Source organism: Rhineura floridana, chromosome 5 (genome assembly GCF_030035675.1).
Source record: "Rhineura floridana isolate rRhiFlo1 chromosome 5, rRhiFlo1.hap2, whole genome shotgun sequence".
In the NCBI taxonomy this organism is placed as follows: domain Eukaryota; kingdom Metazoa; phylum Chordata; class Lepidosauria; order Squamata; family Rhineuridae; genus Rhineura; species Rhineura floridana.
In genome coordinates this window covers 48,183,010-48,205,959 of record NC_084484.1, presented here as the reverse complement: position 1 = coordinate 48,205,959, position 22,950 = coordinate 48,183,010, and the positions used below count along the sequence as shown (strand labels likewise).

The following is a 22,950-nucleotide window of genomic DNA, read 5'->3' as shown; positions in this document are numbered from 1 at the left end:
CAATAGTTCCAACTGAAATCACTGTGAAAAGTTAATCACACAGCTGAGTAAAGTTCCACTAATTTCAAGGGAAGCCAAGTTCAACTAACTTTGGCCACATTCACACCATACATTTATTTCACTAATGTTCCACTTTAAACAGTCATGGTTTCCCCCAAAGAATCCTGGGAAGTGTAGTTTGTGAAGGGTGCTGAGGGTTGTTAGGAGACTCCTATTCTCCTTAGAGCTATAATTGTCAGAGTCAGTCCCTTTTCCCAGAGAACTCTGAAAACTGTAACTCTGTGAGGGGAATAGAGGGTCTCCTGACACCTCTCAGCACCCTTCACAAACTACACTTCCCAGGATTCTTTGGGGGAAGACATGACCATTTAATGTGGAGTAAGATTGGAATAAATATATGGTGTGAATGTGGTTTTATTCTGAATTTAACCCAATCTTTATTGCTTATGAAACACCTCAGACATTAGTTGCTGCACAATAACTAAACTGAAAACCAAATCCTGCCTGCAGGTTTTACAAGATAAAAATAACTGAAATGATGAACTACATTTAACTTATGAAATCTTATGCTAAGATTTGGGAAAAGCCTGGATAATGGGAGACAAGGAAAGAAAGTAATCAAGGAACTCTAAGATTCTGAACTTTATGAACAACAAACAGCAAATTATCAAAAACAAGATAAAGTGATATTGAAAAAGGCTGATTCCTAATCCTGCTACCCAAATGATATTGCTGAAGTGCCCATAATGTGCCATGATGGAAAATGGCACACCTATCTAAGATCTCAAGATGCCACCATTTCTCTCCATGGGCAGAGAACAGGGATGTGTGTGCCTCAGGCAACGTTGGAAGGGTCAGTCCCCCTGGTTGGGATTAATTCACCTCATTATGTATTCCTACCAATCAGAAATATCTGAGGCTCTACACAGTGTGAGCTCTTTGGAGAGGTGAGCTGAGCTCATAGTCTTCTAGGCAAGATCAAGAGCTGGAAAGGAAGAGAGAGTGAAATAGGAAACCACGTACCGAAGGTTAGGCAGTAGGTGAGTAATGTTAAGTGACCTTTTCGTATCTAAGCTCCAGGGCCAGGGCCAGGGCCAGAGCAATTTCCTCAGCCACCACTCCCTTCCTGCACTACCCTTCCAATCATGAAATGCAAGGTAACAAAAATTATTTTGCCTTCTGTGCATTTTGACAAGCTCGTCTTGCCTCATTGCTAGAATTATAAACCTCCACCACAACATTTCAGTTAAGTCATTTTTCTTTTCAGTTGACACTTGATAAAGTTGTGGGCTTTGTTTATCAATATTAAATTGGAGGTGAGGGGTAAGATCTGCAGCAAAGTTCTCTCTGGGTCTCAGGCAGGAGGACTGAAGGTCCCACTTGTTCTGTAAAGGGGACAGCTCTTGGCATCACAGAAAGCTATGTGTGCCGGAGGACACCACAGGTGGCACGTCAAGGGAAAATGCTTTGTTTTACTCTTGAAAAATAAGCAGAGAGAGATTTAGGAATTCAGCCCAGACAGTAACTTCCTGAATTGGCAAGCTGAAAAACTTTTAATTGCACATGTTTTGTTGTAAAAAGCAACTCAGAGAGGAAGTCCAGGCGTGTGACTCTCAACCTAAAAAGAGGGACAAAATGTGTGAACTCATCTGTGAAAAAAGGGAAACGTTACTGCTATTTGTTGAGATGTAAACAGTAAAGCTCACATTCTGTCCCTCCCCCATCCTCCACTTTCTTTGTTTCTGCCTGTGACTTTATGTGAGGTGTTGCAAACATATCAGTACACTGTAAGCAGCTTTCATCATCAATATTGCTATTTTTTCTAGAAGATTTAGCAGTTGTTTGTGGCTTTTTTGTTTGATTACAATGGATAGGATTGGGGGACAAAATAAATCAATGATTCAAAGCAGTGGTTTCTGAACTTTATACCTTCATGTCAGGTTAACTTTCCTGCCAGGGAAACCCTGCATGTTACAGAAGACGCTTAAGCATCTTTTAAGGTACACATTCACCTTATATTTTATTTATTTATTATATATTTATTAAATTTATATCCTGCCCTGTCTCCCAATAGGAGCCCAGGGCAGTTCTTTTATATCAGTGCTACTGACCAGGCCTATTGCTTCACTATTTCCCTACATAAAATGAGTGGATACACTAAAAAGCATCCCACACCCCCTTGTGCCTGCACATGGCCAGGGAAAGATTGGGTGAAGGGATGCTTCAGGAATTCAATTTCTGCAAATTCATATGTGAACTGATCTGACTTGCATGACTTGGACTAGTGTAACTGAATCAGAAAATGATTGTTTTGGGAATTGGGCTTGTCTGAATTTTGTTACACAGTTCGTGGCTCAAGAAATGTACCAGAATGTGTTAAAATGTGCATTTAGGATAAAATTCATTTAGTAATGCATAAATCATTGTGCGTGCGAACATCTGTTAACACAGTGGAACATCTCCCCCTCCCCACCCCCAAATCTGCTCCAGAAGTTTGGGAGAACCCTCCAGAGCAAATATGAACAGTGCACAGGGAAGGAGAGGAAGGGGAAGTTCTGCGGTACACAGTTTGAAAATCATGAAATTCAGTGAAAGTGTCTGCCAAATATCTACTAAATTATTAATTCTAAACACTTCATTTGACTATTACTTCCAGATTTCCGAACTTTAATATGGAGGAGCTAGGGTTTGCCCTACTGAGTATTTATTTATTTATTATGTGATTTATATCCCGCCCTTCCTCCCAGTATGAGCCCAGGGTGGCAAACAAAACCGCTAAAAAACACTTTAAAACATCATAAAAACAGACTTTAAAATATATTAAAACAAAACATCTTTAAAAACATTTTTAAAAAGCTTTTAAAACATTTCTTTTTTTTTTAAAAAAAGAAGAGTTTTAAAAACATATTAAAAAGCAATTCCAACACAGATGCAGACTTCATATTTGATATAAAGGACTGTGGAGTAGTTATCAGAGATCTCCCCCCCTCTCAAGACACAATTTTTTCCAATGAGTTATTCTAAACTAAAGAACTACTGTTAAAGGAAATGTATATTTTGAAATGAGAAAATGTTAGAAGACAGCTGGGTGCAAAAAATAGTGAATTTTTGCATTAAATTGCATTTTTGTCAGAACAAGGTTATTTCACCATCACCAAAAAAGAGGACACAGAATTTCCCAGAAGTTGTGTATTGCATATGTGTAGATGCAAAATTGTGGAGAGAAATGGGGGGAAATTGCTATAATTTAAACAGAAATAAACACATATCACCATAGTGGAGAAGACTATGACCAGGTGATCCAGTCTGTGTGCTCAGTCTTCATGCCCATCAGAAATCCAGGTGCTGTGCACCTCAGAAATATTTCTTCCCTCATGCTTGCAAACTGTTTTTTACTCATCTCCTGTGACTTCTCCCTTGTAAACACTCCAGGGCTAAGGCCTGATCTATGAGAACTTTCATATTTCTCTTATCTCCTCCCCCCAAGTCCCTTTCTATTCCTCAGACTCTTACTGTCATGTTCCAGTCCTCTCTGCCTGTCACTCACTCTCACTGAACTTTCCATTCCATCCCTCTCCCATAAACTTCTCACAACAGGTTCAACTGAGCATATGCAGGGAACACACTTATGAACTCCCATTGAATAAAATGCAACAAACATGCCTTTTTAATAAAAACTACAAGCAACTGACACAACTCGTGGACAATGGCACATACTAGATGTTTTGCTTTACCTGATACAACAAACTATTTCCCAAAAGACACCGGACAAATGGAGAAATCTTTTCCACAGCAAAGTTTATTGAGGAAAAACTGACAGCACCTGTCAGCTTCCCACATCACACATTTAACTCATTCAAAATATTTTTTTTAATCCTTTCTAATCCAAATTCAGAAACTGTCCTCAAACTTTTGTCTTCTACACTACCAAATTCCAAATCAGTCTCTTTAACCATATTCTAACTATATGCCAATAGAAACTATTGCCCCCCCCAATTTGTCACTATAATAGCGGAATGTGATTTAGTCAACTGCAGCCCAATATTTATTTATTTAATTTATATCCTGCCCTTCATCCTGAAAGAGCCCAGGGTGGAAAATACATCAACAAAATTCTACAGTTCCTTTAGCAAAATTATGATCTCCAACATTTTTTGGGGGGTAGGACTCAAACTCTTTCAAATTGGGCACTTCCTTAATTTGGACTGTGTGCTTCTTTCCTCCCATCTCTCTGGTGGCTCCAAGGAGTACTTGTGTTTTCAGTTTCCTCTTCCACATAACAAAGGCTACTTCCACAAATATATTACAATACAGGTGGTCCATAGAATAGCAAACAGCCTTCCTTCAATATTAGTTGCATAATGTGCTTGGGATTGTTTGCTCATTCTGGATGTACTTTTCAGATCACAACAGCTTTCCAGCCATTAAGAGGAAGGGAAAGGTACTTGTACGTTGATTTGCCCTCATAAAATGTAAAATCTGCCTCCCTTAGACTCAATTTCAATTACATAAAATCTCAGCCCAGATTAGAAGATGGTAAGGAGAGGTGGAAAGTGGTTTGTTTGTATCATAAACCAAACTGCCTAGGTTTAAAAAAAGGAAGAGGATAAGCTGTTCAAAGGAAGGATTATATTTCTGGAAATTGTATTTTTGTATTGTTATGTGCTTTGTCTGCTTTAGCTTCCATTACAAAGACAATGATACATTGCATTTAACTCTGAAATAACACAGTGTCGCTATAATGGATGTTGTGGAAAGCCATATTGCTTCAGTAAGTCAGTGTAACAAGGCCTAGCAAAGAAGCAGATTCCTTCTTTCTTCTCAACAATATAGTGTAGTAGTTAGAGTGTAAGGTTGGGACAATATAGTGTAGTAGTTAGAGTATAAGGCTGGGACCAGGGACACTAGTTCAAATCTCAGGAGGCGCACGAGGGCAGTGTACCAGCTCTGGCTGAATCCCAGATCCCAAACCAAATAGCGCCAATTCTGGTCAATCTGGGATTCAGCTGAACCAAGATGAGGCAGCCCTGGATCAGATTGGGATCACCCAGAGTGATCCAGGGCTGTCTAAGGGGGGGGTTCGATGGCAAGGAGAGGGGGAGACACCTGACCACATGATTATTCAGGGTTTAAAACCCTAATTAATGACAGTGCCCCCATTCAGTTTGAAGCCTAGATCTAGGTTGGGTTAGCCCTGGATTGTCCTGGGTTGGATTGGGCCTTTAATCAGATCAAGGGTGGGGAGGGGAGGTGCACACATCCCTAAAGCACACTGTGTGACATTGTGTCAGTCACTATCACTCAGTCTAGCCTACCAACAGTGTAGCTGTGATACTACAATGAGGGAGGCAATGGAAAGAACTGTGTATGTGACCTTCAACTCCTTGGAGGACGAAAATATAATAAATAAGGGAAACCTTGATATGCCCATATTCCGTGTATGTATATAGTATCTAAATTATATATTTGAAGTTAGAAGAAGGCCTACATATCATGTTTAAACCAGGGATAGGAACCTATGGCCTTCCAGATGTTTTGACCCTCCAGATGTGGACCCATAAAGCGATAAGATTAATATTTAGTACCTTTCTGATACTTGGTACCAAGGGGATCTCCCATGTGTTCACTATGAGCTTATTATTCACCATGGGATGGAGCACACTTTTCATGGTAAGCATATACTATCTTTAGTATGTGTTCAAATATCACACATTCATCAATTTTCTTATGTCAACAAAACAGAATATCATTGGATACATGGTTTGTCTGCTCTGAAATATGGGAATAGCATAACCTGCCCCCCAGCTTCAGAAATAATTACATCATTGCACAACATCCGCAACTTATTTCCATTGTTTAAGCTCACACATGTTGTTCTGATTTCCACTCTTCAGAAAGTATTTGTTCTTTTCATTGCTCCATTCTTTAAGTGGATGAGGTTCAGCTGGTTTGTTGATGTTATATAATATGGAATGATCATATTAAGGCTTCCAGAATCATATGGGAATATTTTGCACCACATCTTTGTCATGATGCAGTATTATCAGGTATCACACCCAATGACTTAAGAAGATATTAAATTACTACTTCTCTTATGTCATTCTCTAAAGCCTTTAGTTTTTGTAGGGCTCCATATTTCTGAAGCGTGTAAATGTGATCAAGAAGAAACAACAACTGTGGCAGCTGCTGTTTTTTGTGTGGGCTGACCTTTATTTAGCTATATTTAAATCAACATATTTACTGTGAGGCTTTTGGAAACTAACTCTGTATAACTGACATTTTACAATAAATATAAAAATACTTAATAAAGTTGCATAAACTTGAATCAGTAAACTGGGGCCTATTGAAGCACAGTGTGGGTGCAGAAAGCAAAGACCGTTGCACTTTAACCTAACGCCAGTTCCTATCCGAAACTTGGCCCAGATACTAGAATAAGTTAATGTGCTGTTCAAAAGCCCAAGCCAGCAGCAAGTTGTAGGGGGACACAAAGTCTAATCTCTTGCTCCCTCTTCCCACAAACATGATCAGCCAATGAGGTGGATGGGTCTATCCTTTGATGGCTGAAGGAGACTGATCCTGGCAACCTGGAGATCATCGGATGAAATAATGTTTTTAACTTTAATGTTTGTAGAATGTTTAACTGGGCTCTGGATGAAGGGTGGGGTATAAATTTTATTTATTTATTTATTTATTCTTGGATTTATTAGTCGCCCATCTGGCTGGTTACCCAGCCACTCTGGGCGACGTACAAAACAGAATAATACATTAGACATTAAGCATACCATAAGCATTAAAAATTTTAAAACATACAGTAAAAGTTTCAACCCATCCCAAAAGCCTGCCTGAAGAGCCAAGTCTTTAAAGTCCGGCGGAAGCTCATCATAGAAGGGGCATGTCGGAGATCATTTGGGAGGGAGTTCCATAGGGTGGGGGCCAATATTGAGAAAGCCCTCTCTCTGGTCCTCACCAGCCTAGCTGATTTAGCAGGTGGGATCGAGAGAAGGTCTTGAGAGGCTGATCTTGTCGAGTGGCATCCCTGACGGTGCTGGAGGCGCTCCTTCAGATAAACTGGGCCCAAACCGTATAGGGTTTTAAAGGTCAAAACCAACACCTTGAATTGGGCCCGGTAAACAACCGGTAACCAATGTAACTCCTTCAAAACTGGAGTAATATGATCTTGTCGGCGGCTACCTTTGATCATACGAGCCGCCGCATTCTGTACCAGTTGCAATTTCCGGACCATTTTCAAGGGTAACCCCACATAGAGCGCATTACAGTAGTCTAGGTGAGAGGTGACCAGGGCATGTACCACCGGCGGGAGCAAATGGTTGGGAAGGTAGGGGCGCAGCCTCCGTATCAGATGCGGTTGATACAGCGCTGCCCTGCTCACAGCCGAGACTTGAGCCTCCATGGACAGCTGGGAGTCAAGAATGACCCCCAGGCTGCGGACCTGGTCCTTTAGGGGCAATCGTACCCCATTGAACATCAGGTCCACATCCCCCAGCCTTCCCTTGTCTCCCACAAACAGTACCTCAGTTTTGTCAGGATTCAGCTTCAGCTTGTTCGTTCCCATCAATAAATATAATTCAATAAACAAATACTCTTGCACAATTCTAGTTGCTGGATATGGCTTTTTAATGCAACTGTGCATATAGGACCTGTTGGTGTACACAGGCGCTTCTAGCACGGAAGTAGGGACTATGATGATGATTATATTTGTATCCTGGATAAACAGGAATGTCTTTAAATTTATCCTGAAGTTGATAGTGAGGGAGACAGATAACAGACGCTCCTCGCCAGGGAGGGCATTGCACAAATGGGGACCCACCACTGAGACGTCCCTGTCACAGGTCAACACTCACTGGACAGGAGCTAGAGGCAGCACTACCAAGAGGGCCTCCCCTGCTGATCAGAATATAGAAATATGCCTTATACTGAGTCAGGCCATTGGTCCATCTAGCTCAGTATTATCTACACTGACATGGCAGTGACTCTCCAGGATTTCAGGCAGGGGTCTTTTAAAGCGCTACCTGGAGATGTTGGGGATTGAACCTAGGACCTTCTGCATGCAAAGCAGATACTCTGTCACTGAGCTATGGCCCTTCTCCTGTGACTGATGGTCGGTGATGATGGGAGTTGTAGTCCAGCAATGTCTGGACTACATCTCTGCATGCACATTGCCCTACTTTGGATCAGCTTTTTGATATTTAATTATGGATAGGCAGCATTAGGATGAGCTATGTGATGTGCCTCCTCACCAACCCAACACATTTGTGGTGTGGATTATCCTAAGCATGCATTTAATCAATTTTTGTTTATAAGGAAATGACAACTAGAAAGTGAAAAACTCTTATACTTCCTCGCAGTGGCCTAATTTACCTCAATGTAGTAAAGAGATATTGCCAAGGAAAGATTGTTAGAATCTGGCCGTACAGTTAATAGAATAATATGAGCATAACTACTATTCATTTGTTTCAGGGGCATATGGATACATTTTCTAAAACGTTGTACCTCAGTAGTGGGGATACTGCACTTTGGAAGCATTTGCCCTACAGTATTTTGTCTTAGGAAAATTGTGATATTTCACTCCCATGTGGTATGTGCAATATGCCATTTGCCATGGGCCGTGGTTAGGTTCTTTAAAGAAGTTGGCATCACCCTTGTAATAAAGGTATCACACTTACTGAGAGCATGCACTTGTATGCAGCCAGCAAATTCTGTACACCACCAATGAGATAAATATCATAATAGGGATATAATTTTTAACCACAGGCACCATCTCTATTATCTTTTCGGCGCCTACTGAAGATCTTCCTCTTTCAACAAGACTTTTAAGTTGAAACCTTATCCCAGTCTGCATCTGTGCTGGAACTGCTCTTGAAGATGTTTTTAAACCTTTTTTAAAAAAATAAATGTTTTAAAATCTTTTTTTAAAAAAAGATGTTTTTAAAGCTTTTAAAAAATGTTTTTAAAGATGTTTTGTTTTAATATATTTTAAAGTCTGTTTTTAAAGGGTTTTTAGTTCTTTTGTTTGCTGCCCTGGGCTCCTCCTGGGATATAAATCAAATAAATAATAAATAAATATTTATTTAAAGATTTTTTTTATATAAAAATCCTTGCTCTTCAGACAAAAAGACTCTCAGAGTGGCTTAGAGATCATCATAATCAACAACAACAACAATACAGTCCCTGTCCTCAGGATGACTATGTAATGCGACACAAAAGGCAAAGAGGATGGGGAGGGAAAATGAAAACTAAGTCACTAACTCTGTGTATGTATTTATTTTCAGCATTTTGCAGCATACACAGGGCTTGGAAGATTACTTTTAAAAAGTAATAAATTACAGTTACAATTACATGCGCCCCCAAGTAGTAATTACTGTTACTATTACAATTGCTCTGAAATCAACTGATTACTTTACTTTTTCTCAAACGTAATCACTACAATTACATTTCAGTTACTTTTTAAAAAAAACCGCCTACAAGGTGCTGGCCTTGGCTGCTGCACATCTAAGTAGCCTAAAACAACATTAAAAATAAACACACACATACAGAGGTAGTAGAATAATTCTTTTGATCCGTAAGATAGCAATAATGGTCTCTCCACTGGTAAGGGAGGTGGGGAGGATGGCAGAGGCCACTACTCAGATCTTTGCACATCAAACCAAGTGCAACCCCTCCCACTCAGCCAGCAAGCATAATCTCTCTCACTTAACCACCTCCTGGACCCTGCCCTGCCACCAGCTAAGGGACACTCACCCAAGCAAACATTTTCCCGAGATGCAAAAAAGTTTAAATACTGCATATGCACAGAACAGTAGCCAGAGAGGGTGGTGGAGGCCACTTTGTGTACCAAATGCAAACACAGTACACACACACACATACACACACATGTTGTCATCTTTCATCTCCACAGTTCTTTATCTCCATTCTTCTGCTGCCTCCTTCTCTTCCTTTATCCATGTTCTTGCCCTCCGGCTCCTTTTCCCCTCCCCTCCATTCTTCACCACCACCATCCATTTTTTAAAACAATTGTTTTCTCCACTCCACCCCATCTCGCTCTCTGCCGCCTCCCTCGTCGCCTCCTACCCACCCACAGAGCATGAGGGATGAGCGATGCGGCACAGAAGCCCAGTTTGAGGCACATGATTTTCATCCACAAATCAGAGGACCAGAAGGCTTCCCCTGCTCCCCCCTGCCTAGTGATCCCCAAAAGTAATGCTGGAAACATTACAATTACTCAACAAAAGTAATAACATTACTCCTCTATTACAATCAAAATGTAAAGGTATTACCCACTCATTCCTGAAAAAAATAATGAATTACTTCCAAGCTCTGAGAATACATGAAACTGAAGTAACAGACTTACAAAGTTCTTATTGACTTGCTGGGATAGAAATAATTCAAGGAAAAGAGGATCCAGAAAGAGCTAGTCTCTGAGCAGAGCCAGTGGAGCGGCTCTGCTTGCCTTGTCTTTCACTGCTGCAGCCTGATGGAACTGCTGATGCTAGCTAACAGTTGGAGAGGAAGAGCTAAAGGCAGCTAGCCTTGCTCCCCATCTCTCTTCTTGCTGTAGATTCACATTTGCTGGGAGCCAGATAAAATTGTTTTAGGATCAGGCAGTTGACCATTTCTATGGTAAGAGGCTTCTATAACAAATTGGACATTGTGAACTTATCTAATGGAATGTGGAAGCACAGACTTTCCAGAGCTATAATTGATATGTGGTAAATATTATAGAAATAAATTAGGAAGTAGGGTGAATGTCTGACGATTTGGGCCAGGTGATTAATCATTCTGTTAGTGCAATAGTGATTCTGTGTAAAAAGTTTAGGTAGTTATAAGATGCTACTTGAGTATACTACGCAAATATCTGTTGGGGCCCAGTGAGATCAGAGGCAAATGACATTGTATAATGGAAGGCACATGTCCAGCCTCAAAGCAGTGTCTGCAAAGAGGCAGGCAATGTGGTCCAAGACAGGCACATTAGACAGGTAGGTAGACAAAGAGGAGACAGAGGCAAGTGTCGTAATCCAAGACAGGTAGAGGGCCATGTTCCAAAGGCAGCAGAAGCAAGGCAAGGCAAGGCAAGCACAGGAGCTTTTATGGTTACTCTTAATGAGAAGTTGCACAGACGGAGGGTCCAAGCCTAGGACAGTCCTAGACAGGAGAGCTCCTATGTCTCCTCGGGTTGCCTGATTTCTTTACACTGACCAGTATCGAGCCTCCTTAATGTGATGCTGTGGAACAAAAAGGCTAAGCCCAGACATTTCTTCCAGCCTTCAAAGCTATCCTGGTAGCAGACAGTTAAGGCGCCTGGGGTCTGCTGCCAGGCTCTTTGGTTTGAGCCTGTTGGCGGCTTACAATAATTTTGTTAAAAAGGCTCTTATCTCATCCACATTTACTTGAAAGTAAGCTTGGCTGAACATTGACAGATTTATTTCGGAGCGAAGGACAGGACTGTTAGTAAAATATTACAAAGCACCTCATTTTTCATTTATGATTACACTTGTAATTAGACTTATGAGCATCATTTTCATAATGAAAATCCTGACATTTAGCATGGCTGCATCCCAGACTGTAAACAACTGAGCATTATTTCATTCCTATAGATTGAAAGGAGGCTGCAAACTTGCTGGGTTATGCAGGGAAACATCTCAACGCCACAATTCATACAGGCTTTGTACTGCTAAAGATCTGATTTTTTAAAATAATAATAAAGAGCTTTATCACTGGGATCTAGGAAGTCAGAATAAATGGACAAGCTTAAGTAATAACTAATACTAGATAAGGTTATACCATTTTTTAAAAAGGGTGGCTAAAGGTCAGTCAGTCTTCTGCTTACTTTTCGTCTTTCCCAACACATGTGATGTAGTCATGAAGATATAAGAATAGAAAGGTGATATCTGTTCACACATTTTTAAACATGCTAATTGAAAAAGATAACTAATCAAGGGTGCAATTCTATCATGAAGTTCTGTTGGCTGAGGGGCAACAATGCTGCACCAGTGGCACGCACTGCCATCAGAATAGCAGTGTGGCTTGGGGGCATGTCTCTCAGCCCTCATGTCACACACATGGATGAATCTGTCCATTTCAGTTTCTCCCAGTTTTTCATTTTCCCCTTGTCAGGGATCCCTGAAAGTGGGTGGGTGCGGAGTGGGCAGCGGGTGGTAGAGATGTCAGAGAATTCCGACAGAAATGGGAGTGGAAAATGCCGATGTTCACTTATTTGTCCCATGCCAAGAATGGAAGTCAATCCAGCGAATATATTCATTGTTGTTGCTTTCTGTCTGCGGATGATATATCACTGACTCTCCCCCCCACACCAATTTGGCACCAATTTGCATTGCATTTCCTTTGCATTGAAATGAGTGGCCTTTGCACTTATATTACATAATCAATTACACAATGATGCAAAATTCCACCACAGTGGACAGCAAGGTGACTAACATCATTTGTGTCAGAAGCTGAACTGCAGTGGAACAGAAACAGTATTGCATGGGACGAACACAGGTTGGAATGGAAATCAATGCCTTTTTACATCCCTAGCGACTGGAACACAGGATGTGTGCTGAGCCCCAAGCCTACCTCTTACTTCAGAGGAAGTGTGGTGAATCCTTAGTTTGCTTGGTATTCAGAGGCTCAACATCAAGGAGACATTCACAGGCAGCTATAGCAAAATAAATTCTCCTACTTCAGGGGCCCCTGCTTCCTTCCGCCTTACTAACCTCCCAGGTGTGGCTCACTGCTGGGTTTACTGGCCCAGAATGGCCCTCCTATGATTCCTCCTGCTCCATCTGAGTCTTAACCTTTGCTAAGGTCCAATAGTTTCAGCCAGCGGTGGCTCATGAGGAGGATGGAGGCAGTGGCATTCCCAAGGGTGGCATTGTGTTTGCCAGGACGGGGAAGGTGATGATGGTGACCTGAATGGTTAGGGAACTGGTCTGTGATGTTTGCAGTTAGCTTTGAATCCTGAGAGCTCTCTCTTTCTCTTTTGTCCCAGACATGCTAAATGTGACAACCCTGGTGAGGTTCAAACCCTTGTTTTTGGCTTCTTAACCCCATGCCCTATGCAGCAAGCCACTGGAGAGTGAGTCTGTCAGTGTGTATCTGTGGCCACTCTTGTTGTGCGTTCTGGCCCCTTCGCTCCCAGAAAAAAGAGCTTTTCCCTTGCGAGTGGGCTGTGTGTGCTCTCTGTGGGTATCCTGCCCAGAAATGTGGGCTCTCCTCCCCACTCCCTGTGCTATGTTCTAAACCAATGGTTGGGAGCAGCGGAAGGGTATTCAAAATCCATGCATGTGTAAGGGGTGCCTGTGGAGTGTTGCTGGCTGTGCTAGGGGGGATAATGAAGTGGGAGTGCTTTGATGTTGTCTTGCATGTTGTGTGTAAGGTGTTGTGGAGGGAGGGGTGCTGGGGCATTCACAGTAATTACGAGTTCATACATGGGTCTTGTCCCCAGCACAGTCCCAGATTGATAAGTACAGATGGAGTTTCCAGGGATGCTGGAGGTAGGGGGTCTGTTATTTTTATGCAGTTTGTATCTTTTCCCCTTATAGGCTGAGCACAAATAGATATGGTGGCTGTTCTACCAGCGAATCAACAGTGAATATCCTCTCCCTCCTGGTATAATGTAAGTTTAATGTTAGAGGCATATTATTATTATTACAGTATTTCATTTATGATTGTTCCCATGAGGCATCCAAAAGTGATTTATAGTAACAACATATATAAAGCAGGGACCTATATAAAAACAGTTACAACAATTGCATATAAAGTTATAAACATAAAAACAGTTTAAAACAACAGCACATACATAAAATCAATTCCATTCCTAGACAGATGCCAACTGGGATAAAGATTTTAGAAGACTTTTTGAAAGAGGAACAAAATACAATATAGATTGTATTTCAACAAAACACCAAAGAAACAAATTCTTTTAAATGACTTTTGTTATCTTAAAACTTTTCTTATACAAGGTAACTCAGAGCATATTGAAAAGTTAGCACAACCAGGAAAATTCTGTACATGTCTTCTCAGAAGTAAGCTCGACAGAGTTCAATGGGACTTAGTCCCAAGTAAGCTTGCATAAGAGTGCCCGGTAAGCATGCATAGGAATGCGGCCTTAGTCTATTATTCATACTATTGAAAAAATGAAAATACCTGAAATGACATTTTTTTGCAAAGGTGTGGGAAAATATAGGATCAGATTTCCCCGTTTAAATGGTAAAAAGTTGTGCATGTTTGCTCAGTGATAAAGTCAATGGGACTTATCCCTAAGGCAAGTAGCATCCCTCCTCATCATTGCCACAAAGTTTAATGGGACTTTAACAAGTCTTTAATATTTCAACTCTTTCAACCTCATTTTTGTTGATTTTTCTACATCAAACCAGAGATGTTTGATAAAATACGTTCCAAGCCCTAAAATTCAAAAACATCATTCAGAGTTTTTTGCCTTACTTTTGTTCAACATGTCATCTTAATGGTGCTTGTCTCAGTGTAGCCCTCCCTCTACTTTCATTGCACAGCTTTATGATATAAGTATAAAGTGCACTTGAATGCACAGCCATGTTGCTTCAGAAAATATAGATGCAGTTTCTAAAATTAATAAATCTGTTGAACTATTTATGTGGAAGGAACATGCCAAATATTCAAGACCAATCATAGACTGAATAGGTGTTTCAGTTTAATTATTGCTGTTTTAGAGTATCCATATTTCCAAAGTCAAATATTGCTTCTATATTTCAAGATATGATTGTGTGTGGTGTGCGCATGTGCACACGCATGCACGCACACACACACACAAGTTAATGAAGTGATAACATTTTAGTGAGAATAGATAATGGATTTTTAGGTTAGGAATGCACCAGGCTATCATTTTATTTTTTAAAAAAGGAAATTGCAATACATTATATACATGAAGCATCACTTCACCCACTCTGACAGAGCAAAATATTAAGATTATTGAGTAGTCTGTTACCATATTGTGACAGAATGAGATATTACAACTTGTTGGGTTTTCTTGTTCTCCTAAAGTTTGGTTGGTTGCTCAGCTGCAAGTCTATTTGGATGGGGATAGCTTGGCTTTAGTTGTCTATGCTCAGGTAGCCTCCAGGCGAGACCACTGCAATGCATTCTATATGGGGTTGCCTTTGAAGACAGTTCAGAAACCATAGCTAGAGTAGAATGTAGTGGCTTGATAATTAAGTAGGACAAGAAAGCATGAAAATATAAGAATGGTTCTGGCCTGACTGCACTGGCTGCCAGTTTGTTGCCAGATCCAATTCAAAGTGCTGCTTTCACCTTGAAAGCCATATACTGTTTGGTATTCTTATACTTGTATATGTTTGATGTATATGGATATTGTTTATGTATTTTCCTTTGTAAATTAATTTGATATGTTTTTATTGTACCTTGTGCAGTCTATTGTAAACCGCTTTGAGATCTTTTAGATAGTAAGAGATCTATAAAAGGAAATAATAATAACAATAACAACAACAACAACAGCAACAATAATAATACTTAAAGGATCACTTCTCCCCATATGAACCTGCCAGACCATGAGATCATCATCTGAGGCCCTTGTCAGTGTATCACCTCTGGTGGACGTCTGGAGGGTGGCAAAGAGAAAATTGGCTTTTCTTGGTGTAGTACCTCTCAATGGAATGCTCTCCCCAAGGAGGCCTACCTGGCACTAACTTCGTCATCCTTTTGGCACAAGCTGAAAGCCAGGCCCGGCCTCCAAGAGGTCTTCTGTATCTTTAAAAGTTGTGCAGGAAGAAGGGAGAATTCCACCTTGTGGTTTTTCCCATTACAGTGTTGCAAGAACACCTGGACTTGGCTAACGTTCTCTTCTCCTAAAGATACAGGATCATTCTCAGGCCCAGAGCCTGGCAACCCTAAGTGCCTATAAGGTGCAGGCCTTGACTGCTGGGAGCCATCATCAGGAGTTTTGGGCTGCAGTGTCACCAATATGCAGATGACACTCAGCTCTATCTCTCATTTAAGTCCTCACCAGAGTTGGCTGTGGAGACCTTGTCCAAATGCCTGGAGTCCGTAAGTGGATGGATGGGAGAGAACAGGCTGAAGCTAAATCCCGACAAGACCGAGGTATTGCTCATGGGTGATAAGAGAAGGCTGGGAAACTTAGACTTGGTGCTGACAAGATCAGCCACACAGGGTCTTCTCTCAATCCCACCGACAAAAACAGCTAGATTGGGGGGAACTAGAGAGAGGGCATTCTCAGTGGCGGCCCCCACCCTCTGGAACTCCCTCCCACAAGATCTACGGCACGCCTCTTCCCTAAATGTATTTCGTAAAGCCTTAAAGACCTGGCTCTTTCAACAGGCCTTTGGGATTTCCGGGGAGGGTTAACTTCTATGACTGAAATGCCTCTTACCCTGCACTAGTATTGTTGTTGCTGCTGTATTGTTTATATATTGTATTAATGTATTTTATCCCATTGTGTTTTAACTGTTTACATGTACGTCGCCTAGAGTGGCCATCGGCCAGATAGGCGACACATAAATTAAATTTTATTATTATTATTATTAAATTACCCCTGAAGGACCAGGTCCGCAGCCTGGGGGTCATTCTTGACTCCCAGCTGTCCATGGAGGCTCAGGTTTCAGCAGTGAGTCGGGCAGCTTGGTATCAATTACATCTGGTACAGAGGCTGCGACCCTACCTTCCTGTTCATCTGCTCCCACGAGTGATACATGCCCTGGTCTCCTCTCGTTTAGACTACTGTAACGCGCTCTACGTGTGGTTACCCTTGAAAACGGTCCGGAAATTGCAGCTGGTACAGAATGTGGTGGCTTGCTTGATAACGCAGAGCCGTCGCCGGGATCATATTACTCCAGTGTTGATAGATCTACACTGGTTACCAGTTGTTTACTGGGCCCAATTCAAGGTGTTGGTATTGACCTTTAAAACCCTATACGGTTTCGGCCCAGTTTATCTAAAGGAACGCCTCCAGTATCACCAATTATGCCGCCAAACAAGATCGGCCTCACAAGACCTTCTCTCGGTCCCACTGGTGAAAACAGCTAGGCTGGTGCGGACCAGAGAGAGGGCATTTTCGATTGTGGCCCCCACCCTCTGGAACTTGCTTCCTTTTGACCTTCGACATGCCTCCTCCCTGATGGCTTTTTGCCGAGCCTTAAAAACCTGGCTATTCAGGCAGGCCTATGGGATTTCTGGGGCAGATTAGTTTTTATGGTATATTAATTGAAAGATGGCTTTAGATGAATTGATGTTGATGTTGTGAATTGTTGATTGTATATTGTTTTATTGTTTTGTATTGTAGTTTGTATTGTTGTACGTCGCCCAGAGTGTCCGTTAATTCGGACAGATGGGCGACTAACAAATAAAATTTATTATTATTATTATTATTATTATTATTATTATTATTATTATTACTGCTGCACATCTAAGTAGCCTAAAACAACATTAAAAATAAGCACACACACACACATAGAGGGTAATAGATTTTTTTTATCCATAAGATTAAAAGAATGGCATAACAGAATCTCACATCCACCCCCACCCCAACTATGGTGATACCCCAACACACATATACTTTTTCACTTGAAATCAAATTTTACACTTGAAATGCTGCTTTTACAATAGATTTCTGTTGTGTCTCAAAAGAACAAGATGGTCAAAGAGCACGTCAGACAAGGAATGTCTTTTTACAGCCATTATGTTGCCACCAGTACTGAACAGGCATTCTATTGCAGTGCTGTGCTGTGCTGCAAAAAACACCAGAGCACCCCTTTTAACTAAAACACATTTTGATCAATATGGCAATCCCCTATCATCAAAGAAAAATGCAAACTTTAGTACTTTATACTTTGCCTTTGTAATTTTTTTTTTTTTGGTCAACTGTATAACTTAGAGGTAACTTAATCCTGTACATACTTTCCTGAGAGTAAGTCCCATTGAACTCATTGGATAGATATGTATGCAGGACTGAACTGTCAGAGATAGAACTTAAGAGACATAATGTAGGTAAAGAGAGAATGCACATATCAAAAGTAATCCACCAGAATAAACGTTATCCCTTCACCTGCAATTAAAAATATAGTCTTGCACAGCATATGGTGTAACCAGGGCCGGCTCCAGGAATGCTGGGGCCCTTGGGCATCAGCCTGCCCTGGGCCCCTCCGCTCCTCTTCCTCTATCCATGACAGGAGCCGTGCTACAGATTGCAAGACAGTGCAGAGCTTTCGAGCCACCCGCCGAGCCGCCCGCCATGTACGCCATCCCCCGCTTCACCTACCTTGCTCTGTTGTTCTTTGCGGCTGCGCACGCTACGCATGCAGGGTTACCATCGAACAGGATGGCGGCCAAGGTTTTCGTAAGGGACTGAAGCCTCTACCACCATCTTGGTTGATGGCACGCAGCGTGCGCATTGCTACCATCAACCAAGATGGCGGCAGAGGCTTCAGTCCTTTACTGAAACCTCGGCAGCCAACTTAATTGATGGCAACCCTGCGCGTGCAACGTGCGCAGCTGCAAAGAACAGCAGAGCACAGTAGGTGAAGCGGGGGGATGGCGGGCATGGCGGGCGGCTCGGTGGGCGGCTCCTATCCTGCGATCTGTGGCTCCTGCCGCAGATCGAGGAAGGGGAGCAGAGGGCCCTTCAGGAGCTCCTGTAGCTCCGGGGCCCTCGGGCCAGTGCCCAACCTGGCCGCCCTTTAGAACCAGCCCTGGGTGTAACTATGGAATTTGCTACCACAAGAAGCAGTGATGGGCACCAACTTGGATGGCTTTAAGAGGATTAGACAAATTCATGGAGGATAAATCTATCAGTGACATCTAGCAATGATGGCTATGTTCTACTTCCACTGTCACAGACAGTATGCTTCTCAATACCAGTTGCTGGCAATACAAGTGAGGAGAGTGCTGCTCGTGCACTCAGGTCCTGCTTGTGGACTTCCCGTTAGGGCATCTGACTGGCCGCTGTGGGAACAGATGCTGGACTAGATGGGCTGCTGGGTGGATCCAGCAGGCTTTTCTTATGTTCTTGTAGGTATTGCAACAAACAACAAAAATTACTTGTGGAACATTACAGACCAGGGATAGCCAACGTGGTGCTCTCCAGATGTTGTACGACTACAATTTCCATCATCCTTGATAATTATGTTGTGTGAGATTGATGGGAGTTGTAGTCTAACAACATCTGGAGGGCACTATGCTGAAGACCCAATTAGATTAACACAACTCCCTTCCCACCTACCCACCTGTTTCAAATATGTCCAGAAAAGCATGTCTCTTAAATTCTATGTCTGACACCGCATTGCTTTCAGAGGTAAAAATTAATCTGCAATCCTATATACTTGTTTATTTAACTCAATGGGGCTTAATTCAGAGTAGACATATATAGGACTGGACTCCACCAGAATACATTTCAGCATTTATGAATGCTGTACCAACTACAAGTACCAACTGCTGCTTATGTACAGATATTGTCTCAGTCTAAGCTACCTCACAGTGTTGTTGCAAAGATAAACGGGGGGAGGGAATGGCAATGGTCATGGCATTCACAAATCAAAACTAAATCTGGGGAGGGGGGCATACACAAGTAATAAGATCTCTGACAGACACTATGTTAACAGGTGAAGTTTTTCCCATGATTGTATTTCCCTAGTAGAAAAGGCTTACTCTTACAGCTGTTAAATGCACAAGAGCCTGATCTCCTGGCAATGCCAACCCTAAAGCATGCAAAGAACTCAATGTAAAAAAAATAAAATCACCACCACAGAATTTGGGCAATTTTTTTTTAAAAAGAACATCTGTAAATGTATGAAGTACGACATTCTCAGGAAAAAAAGTTATAAGACAGTAGACCTAAAAACACACAAAAAGCCTTGACAAACAGCAACAAAAATACTCTGAGCATAAGCATTTTCACATTTAAAATTTTTACTCATCATTATTTTTGCTTATTTACTGCCTTGGGTCAGTCCCTAACTCTCAGCCTAACCTACCTCACATGGCTGCTGTGAAGATACTGAAGGCAGAATTAAAATGGCTGCAAAAGGAAACTAAGGCTGCAATCCAATACATGTTTACTCAGAAGTAAGCTCTATTGGGTTCAATGGGACTTACTCCCAGGTACGTGTGTACTCCAATACATACTTGCCTGGGAGTAAATCCTATTAAAACCAATGGAACGTAGTTCTGAGTAGACAAGTATTAGTTTGGAGGGTAGTGGTGGTATTATAGGCATCAACTTTTATTTACCTTAACCAGATTGATGCATTTTTGTACTATAAAGTGTCAGATTTTTTTCTCTTCTCTCCCCCCCCCACAAATTAGTACAGCTTCAAGGCTTCAACCAGTCCTTATCTTGCCTAATTAGTGCAATCCTATACCAAATTTGATTTACCTGGCAGTAAGCTCCATTAAACATAAAGAGACTTACTTTTGTGTAGACTGTGGGCTCCTGCTGGGAGGAAGGGGGGGACATAAATCAAATAATAAATAAATAAATAGACTTGTATCTACAGTATTGTACTGTAAGTTAACTATACAATGATTTTTAACAAGTGCCTGTTTGGAATTCTTTGCATTTGCCATGGGGAGGGGGATTTTTTAATTTGCACAAAAGAACTTCCAGGAAATACCTTCCTCAGAAGATGAAGATGCATCCTGGTTGTTAGGAAGAAAGGAAGGGCAGGAAAGAAAACTGGAAGGCTGCTTGCTGCTACAACTTCTGCCTGCCCCTCGCTCACCCCGAAGCCTGGCTGTGAGGAGGCTTTTGGCTCTGCTCCTTTCTCTCTCAGCAGCCCTGCTACTTCTGGGTGGCTAGCTAGCAGTGGTGGTGTCTTGTCTCTCCACTGGTAAGAGAGGGGAGATGGGGAGGGAGACAGAGGCCGCCGCTCAGAGCTTTGCGTGCTAAACCACGTGCACCTCCCCCCAGCCAGCAAACATAGTGTCTCTCACTCAACCACCTCCTGGACTCTGCCCTGCCACAAAGCAAACAATTTCTTTTGGGGTGCAAAACAGTTAACAGCAAAGTAGCCAGGGAGGGCTACTCCCTTGCACCAAGTGCGCGTGCGCATGCATACACATACATACATTGTTGTTTCTCACCACAGTTCTTCATGTCCATTCTGCTGTTGCATCCTTGCCCTCCAGCTCCTGTCTCTCTCCATTCTTCTCCACCAATGTCCATTTTTAAACCATTTTTTCTCCACTCCACTCTACTCCGTCTCGCTGTCCGCCTCCTAAACACCCATAGATCACGAGGGAAGAGTGACGTTGCACAGAGACACCTGATTTCTATCCATGAATCAGAGGAGCAGAATGTTTCCTCTGCTCGCCCCCCAAGTAATGCCCCAAAGTAACACTGGAAACATTACAATTACATCTCAAAAACAATGAAATTACTCCTCATTCTATTACAATCAAAATGTAAAGAAATTACCCACTTGTTCCTCAAAAATGTAATAAATTACCAGTAATTCGTTTTTCCTAACGAATCACTTCCAGGCTCTGCCAGGAACACTGTTGCACAAGGCTTAGTAAATGCCAAGGAATGGTCTGAAGGCCCGTGCGGCAGTTTTACTGCTGAAGCTTATTAGATTGCAGGAAGCTGCTAGGATGGGAGACCAGATGGGAACAGGAACATAGGAAGTTGTTTTATACCAAGTCTGACTGTTTGTCCATCTAGACCAGTATTGCCGCCCTATTTTAACTGACAGAAACTCTCCAGGGTCTCAGGTTGAGATCATTCACATGAACTGCTACTTATTTCTTTTTAACTGTAATGGATTGAACCAGTGACCTTATGAACGCAAGGGATGTTCTCTGCAACTGAGGGCTCATCCAGATGACTGCAAAATGTGTGACATGCCCGCTATGTGTGTTCATTATTTTTCGGTCGTCCAAATGACATCTCGCGCTGTTACGCATTTTCGCGGGTTAAATCCGGTCCTTGCAATACCGGCAAAAATGCAATTTGCTGTTTAAAATCGGGAATCATCCGCTGTGCCTTCAGGAGTTAGGATGCAATACAGTGGACTTTACAGCTGATGGGCGGTTTTGGGGTGTTTCCCCTTGCCCCTTCTCCTCATTCCAGCCAATCACGTATCTGCACTTTTGCGCATGTGCGAGAATAAGCCTGGGAAAATTGAACCAATCATCGCAATGGTGGGGTGTTGGGGGGGATCTGCAACTACTGCGCAGATGCATTTTATTTTTTGCCAGTCTGCAAACTGGGCAGCCGCTCTGGGTGAGATCTGCAATGCACAGCAAGCGAGAAAGGGAGGGTGGTCGGTTTCAGCCTGCCTCCGGAAAGCTTTGTCAATTTCATTGTACTTGCTGGGTTTTTTGCTTCAAATCAGAAAAGCATACATTCCTTTAAGTGTAATATCACAAATGCAAACAAGAAAAGGGCTTCTAGTCAGTTTCAAGCCTGCTCCAGAAAGCTTTGTCAATTTCATTCTCCGTGGGAAGGAAAGGGAGAATACAAACAAGGCAGGCGTGAAACCGACCAGCAGCCTTTCCTTCCAAGGGGAGAACTCCTTTACAAGCCATATTGTGCTTCCTTGCAAAGGGGGAAAGGAGCATACGTAATTTTTTTGCTGACCAATTGGTTGATAGGGGGAGGTTTTAGAGGTGGAGCTTGGAAAAAGTGAAAAGAATGTAGGGGTCTTACCGCTGCGGGTGCGGGTGCAAAAAAGAGTTTTTTTAAATTGGGAAAGAACGAACTAAAAGGCAAAGTAAGGACTATCAGATGACAAACCGAATATGGAAACCGTGGATTATCCCGCTCCGTTTGGATAAGCCCTGAGGTATGGTCCCTCTCTGAGCTATGTCTGCCACTCTGAGCTCTTTGGGGGAACATTGTATAATAAATAAGCAGAAATAGTTTGAAGTGGAATAAATTCATATTCATTCTCTCATCTTTCCTGCTCAAATCCAGGAAGATTTTCCCCC

General features: G+C 42.0%; 1 long non-coding RNA gene across 2 annotated transcripts in view; it reads left to right on the top strand.

The window, feature by feature from the left end:
• Positions 1–960: 960 nt before the first annotated feature.
• LOC133385812 (uncharacterized) overlaps positions 961–22,950 on the top strand; it is a 61,349-nt gene continuing 39,359 nt past the window's right edge. The window contains exons 1-3 of one of the 2 annotated variants that reach the window (XR_009762970.1): positions 993–1,040; positions 1,941–2,000; positions 13,560–13,633. This is a non-coding gene — a long non-coding RNA (uncharacterized LOC133385812). Of the gene's footprint in view, positions 1,041–1,940; positions 2,001–13,559; positions 13,634–22,950 lie in introns of both variants that reach the window. The other variant, XR_009762969.1, reaches the window with a different exon arrangement.